The sequence below is a fragment of the Muntiacus reevesi genome, chromosome 12 (genome assembly GCF_963930625.1).
Source record: "Muntiacus reevesi chromosome 12, mMunRee1.1, whole genome shotgun sequence".
Taxonomy (NCBI): domain Eukaryota; kingdom Metazoa; phylum Chordata; class Mammalia; order Artiodactyla; family Cervidae; genus Muntiacus; species Muntiacus reevesi.
Window position 1 is genome coordinate 60366452 of NC_089260.1, and position 5764 is coordinate 60372215.

The 5764-nt window shown below is 38.8% G+C and overlaps 1 pseudogene; it reads left to right on the top strand.

The window, feature by feature from the left end:
• Positions 1 to 5232: 5232 nt before the first annotated feature.
• On the top strand, positions 5233 to 5333 carry LOC136145294 (U6 spliceosomal RNA; annotated as a pseudogene).
• Positions 5334 to 5764: the final 431 nt, after the last annotated feature.

The following is a 5764-nucleotide window of genomic DNA, read 5'->3' on the forward strand; positions in this document are numbered from 1 at the left end:
TAACTATGAACATAAAAATTCAGAGAATTGTTTAATAACGCCCAGTAAAAAAAGCTTGCCAATCTCTGCTGAGTAACTGATGGATGGACACTTACCAAATTGAAAGGACAAAATAAATTTTGACATCCAATATTTTATCTGCATGAAAATGAGTTCTCTGTTATTACTGCTAATTCTATTATTTCCCAATCAGCAGTCATAAGTAAGTATATGGTTACTGCAATTGTTTTAATATTTTAGATTAGATATTTAATAACAAGTTCATAGAGTCATTGTAGATATTAAGCTTTGAATAAAGAATGTGTGCCAGACTTGCTTGAGAATGCAATGGAAATGTAGATTGCAAGCCTGATATCCTGAGTGTGTAGTAAAATGCCTGGAACATAGTAGATTCTCAAGGATTTTATCAAAATCAAAAGAACTGAGCAGGAGGAATAACAACAAACTGTATTTGAGTCTATGGCAAACTTTCATACAGATTATACTGTCAAATTCTGTGATAAACCAAGATCTGCTTAGAATTTATATGAACATAACATATTTCTAAGAATATTCAGTGGCAATATATTTAAACTATTTAATACAGTAAAGCATGTTTAACATGAAAGTGTCTTGTCTTACACTGAGTTTGAATCACCGTTCTTCTCCATTGTTAAATTGTGCAAGTTATTGAAATGCGTTGGGAAACTGCTCTGTGCCTTATTTTATCTTCACTATAAAATGGGGATTGTCATAGAGTTGTGATGTTACTATGTTACTATACCTGGCACATAGTCAACAATGTATAGATGCCAATCTTTTTTATTTTGTACCATTTCTACCTTCCTGTTGATTTGGAAAACTCAAAGTATGCAATCATTTTAAATTATGTGATGCTGCTTGGCTTTAAATAATAAAAGAAGTTCAGTTGGACTTTCATGTTTTACATTTTTTTAAATAGATTTTTTTTGTCTTCATACATAGCTTTCACTTTTTTCTCTATTCCCCTCTTAGTACCAATTATTTCTTTTCTTCTTTTGTGATACCCTGAATTTTTTTAAGGGAACCAACCCTTGTGCAATATCAGTTTGTGTATTTCAAGTCAGGATCTATCCAGCCTTACCCCACAATTTCTCCCCCTTTGGTCTCTGTATTCTTTCCTATCTACACCTAGGACCAACCAGAATTAGGAACAATTACTGAGAATAATTTTGGAGTGATGGGCAAAAACAAACTGCATACTTTTTCTTTCTGTTTTAATTGAGATCTTTAAAAAAATGTAACTTCAGATGGAGGTTGCCACCTGGGAGCAGAAAATGAAGATGGAAAGAAACTGAGTTCTAGCCTCAGGTTTGAGTGCCTGGAGTCCCCATGACCGGGGTTCACACGTGGGTGAGTCATAAACCAAAAGATCGTTTTTGCTTAATCGAGTTTAATTTTTTTGTCACTTGCAACCAAAAGAAAGTAAACTAATAATCTCTTTCTTGTTTTATCAGTGTCTTTTACTTTTCTCCACACTCCTCCAAACACCCCATTAATTTGCCATTATTAATCAACTCTGGGGGCTTCCCTGGTGACTCAGACGGTAAAGAATCTGCCCATCATGCAGGAGATCTGGGTTTGATCCCTGGGTTGGGAAGATCCCCTGGAGAAGCGAATGGCAACCCATTCCAATATTCTTGCCTAGGAAATCCCATGGACAGAGAAACCTGGCAGACTACAAAGAGTTGAACACGATTCAGCGACTAATACTTTCACTTTCTTCTATCAGCTCTAGCCTTCAGTTCAGTTCAGTTCAGTCGCTCAATCAGGTCTGACTCTTTGCGACCCCATGAATCACAGCACACCAGGCCTCCCTGTCCATCACCAACTCCCAGAGTTTTACTCAAACTCATGTCCATCGAGTCAGTGATGCCATCCAGCCATCTCATCCTCTGTCATCCCCTTCTCCTCCTGCCCCCAATCCCTCCCAGCATCAGGGTCTTGTCCAATGAGTCAACTCTTCGCAGGAGGTGGCCAAAGTATTGGAGTTTCAGCTTCAGCATCAGTCCTTCCAATGAACACCCAGGACTGATTTCCTTTAGGATGGACTGGTTGGATCTCCTTGCAGTCCAAGGGACTCTCAAGAGTCTTCTCCAACACCACAGTTCAAAAGCATCAAATTTTTGGCGCTCAGCTTTCTTCACAGTCCAGTTCTCACATTCATACATGACCACTGGAAAAACCATAGCCTTGACTCGATGAACCTTGGTTGGCAAAGTAATGTCTCTGCTTCTTAATAGGCTATCTAGGATGGTCATAACTTTCCTTCCAAGGAGTAAGCGTCTTTTAATTTCATGGCTGCAGTCACCAACTGCAGTGATTTAAGAGCCCAAAAAAATGAAGTCTGACACTGCTTCAACTGTTTCCCCATCCATTTCCCATGAGGTGATGGGGCTGGATGCCATGATCTTAGTTTTCTGAATGTTGAGCTTTAAGCCAACTTTTTCACTCTCCTCTTTCACTTTCATCAAGAGGCATTTTAGTTCCTCTTCACTTTCTGCCATAAGGGTGGTGTCATCTGCATATCTGAGGTTATTGATATTTCTCCCAGCAATCTTGATTCCAGCTTGTGCTTCTTCCAGCCCAGCATTTCTCATGAGGTACTCTGCATATAAGTTAAATAAGCAGGGGAATGAGGTAATCTAGTTTGTTAATATTTTATCCTACCTTGAATCAATATGCTCTGAGAAGGCTTGAGAGAGTTTTGTTATATTTATATTTAACTTTTTAGAAATACTTTTTTAAAAAATTAAAAAAAAATCTTGGCCATACCTAGCAGCAAAGCTCAGACTTACCACTTAACACTCAGACTTACCACTTATTTGAAAAAGTTATATCTCTCCATATCAGTTTCATATTTTGAAGCACAAGGATAATAATACACTACTTGATTGAAATGAGGAGTGAAGATACAACACTTAGAACAAGGCATGGCATTGATGACTGCATTTGGAATAAGCTACATCATTTGTAGTTAATTTCCAAGTTGATGAGATGCATTCAGTTATTCAGATGATTATTGATCTATGTACTCTATTTATGGATTTTTTTTCTCCCTGTAAATGTTTACTTTAGGATATTTTATTTTCTCCTTTACCTCACTGAAGAGAGGATCAGAAAGAAAGGGGAGGAATAAATGTAAATATTGTTATGCCCGACGTCCGAATCCCTGAGCGGGAAGAGAGAAGGCTTCCAAGACAATGCAACTCACAGGAAGGGAAGTTTATTACTGACTAAGCCAGGACTCTCTGCTGCGACCAACAATGCAGTGGTGTGGGTCAGAGAGCCCCGAGCCCAAGCTGTTACACAAATTTATAGGGTGAGAAGCGGATTGGTTACACGTTTGCAAAGCAATTTCATTGGTCAATACTTTCGCGCGCGGGACTTTCCTGGTGGTTTCCGCCCTGTTCCTAATTTCCTAATTGAGAAACATCGGTCAGTATTAAGTGAAAGCTAATTGGTCCTAACTGGCAAACAGTGGTCATTGTTAAGCGAAAGCTACCTGATAATCTTACCAAGTAGGAAGGCCTACTCCTAATCTAAGCTGAGTTACTTCTGCTCGCCTCACAAATATCACTTTTTGTTGTTTAGTTTGATATGACACATGTCAAAAAAGTGGAAGCCTTTCATTTCAATAAGCCTTAAGAATTTGGATTTGGTAGCACAGTCCTTCATTCTTGTGCTTCTTCTGTATGTAAAACTTTATTTTCCTGTAAATATTATTTTCGCAGAAGAGCATTTTACTAGACATTTAAATTTTCTAGAATGATAGTGCCTGAGGAAACCCCCGATTTCATATCCATTTAGACATACCTGTAACTTCAGAGGGGTTATTATGTGTTTCTGTAGCATTCTAATAGTTTACGTGTGCCTTAAACACATATGCTTTTATTGTCAATCTTCCTGTTTTACAGTCTCTCCAATTCAATCCTACCTTTCCCACATGGAAGAAGGCTAGGAAATCTGCTCAGATTTCCTTTTCTCAACCTCCCTGCTGCCAGCTTACCTCCTTCTTTCCATCCCATAGGAAGCCAACAGCCAGTTCAAATTTCCTCTGTGGGGGATATATCCCACCTGGTTGCGTCTCCTGCCTAGCAACAGGTGGTTATTTTTGTACTATCAGCGCTTTGGACTCCCTGGCTGTCAGATCTCATTGCCAGTGGAAGTGTAGATGTTTGAATTCCTTTCAGACTTCAATAGGTATATCGCCAATTTCCATTTTCTGAAAATAATTTCCTTTCTCTCCTCCCTGCCCCCCCCCCCTTTTTTTATGGCCACGAAGTATGCCTTGTGGGATCTTAGTTCCCCAATCAGGCATGGAGCCCACGCCCCCTGCAGTGGAAGTACGGAATCTTAACCACTAGACTGCCAGAGAAGTCCCTGAAAATAACTTTTTGACAAAATAATCTTGTTTCTTAATAATTCCATTAAGTTAAAAAAAATTTTTTTAGTTATACTTAAACGCTGAATCACTGATAGATGTTTGTTGCCTCTTTTCTGATTTTTTTTTTCCAAGCAGTTTCCAAACATGTGGATTGTATCACCTTAGTCAATGAACAGGACTTCCTCTGTGGCTCAGAGGTAAAGAATCTGCCTGCAATGCAGAAGACCTAGGTTCAATACCTGGGACAGGAAGATCCCCTGGAGGAGGTCATGCAACCTATTCCAGTGTTCTTGCCTGAAGAATCCTATAGACAGAGGAGCCTGGCAGGCTATAGAGTCCATAAGATTGCAAAAAATTGGATGCAACTGGAGTGACTAAGGACAACTGGTGACAATGGAATCAGAATTCCAGGAAACCCTGTTTTTCAGCCAGATTGTACTGTGGATTTAAGTGTTCTTCGCTTTACCATTATTTTGGGGTTTGAAAAAAAAACAATGAATTGGGATTCCTAAGGATAGAACACAGGACTATACACTTAAAAATTATTCACTGTAGGTAATAGTGATTGCTAGTCAGGCCTGGTAGCCACTGGACAAAACAATATCTTAATAGTGGAAATGAATATGTTTAATAGGTCTTTATTTTTCCCATGGGAAGAAACTAAGGAACTAAAGTTTTTGTTTTTGTTTTTTTTCCAAATAGGAAAAGCTTAGGGACAATATGATCAAAATGATAAATGGCCTCATCAAAATATACCAGGTATGAATTTTTCCAAGTCTCAGGAATGTGAAAAATTACTTGGTATGTTGTTTAAAGACATATCAAATGTTTGCTTCAGCTGCACATATACTAAAGCTGGAAAACACAAAGATTAGTATGGACCCTGAACAAAGATGACACACACATTCATGAAACATTCCATGTTAAAAAAACAAGAAAAGACTTATCTAACTACACCTTACTCTGAGCTCTCATTTTGTTGATATGCCTTGAAATTTAGTCTTTGTCTTTATTAGAGATTCCTCCTCATCTTTTCCTGAAGGATTGTGCAAAACCTCATATGGTCTGATACATAGCACAATATTCCAGAAGGACCCTCCTTTCCTGCCCACATGCATCATCACTTGTGGGCTCTTCACAGTAGTCTTTGTGGTGACTTGGAGTCAGAAATCACCTGGGTTCCCTCTGCACTTTTGGGCATTACATTTTTGACTTTGCTTGGAGGTCCAATGTTTAGGGTACACCAAATCCCTCGCTGAGATTAAGTCGTCTTATCTAAGACTCAGCAAGAGACCAGGCTTAGAGTTCTGCTCCTCATCGTTTGTTCTGCCATCTCTCCTTTCACAATCTTGGGCAATC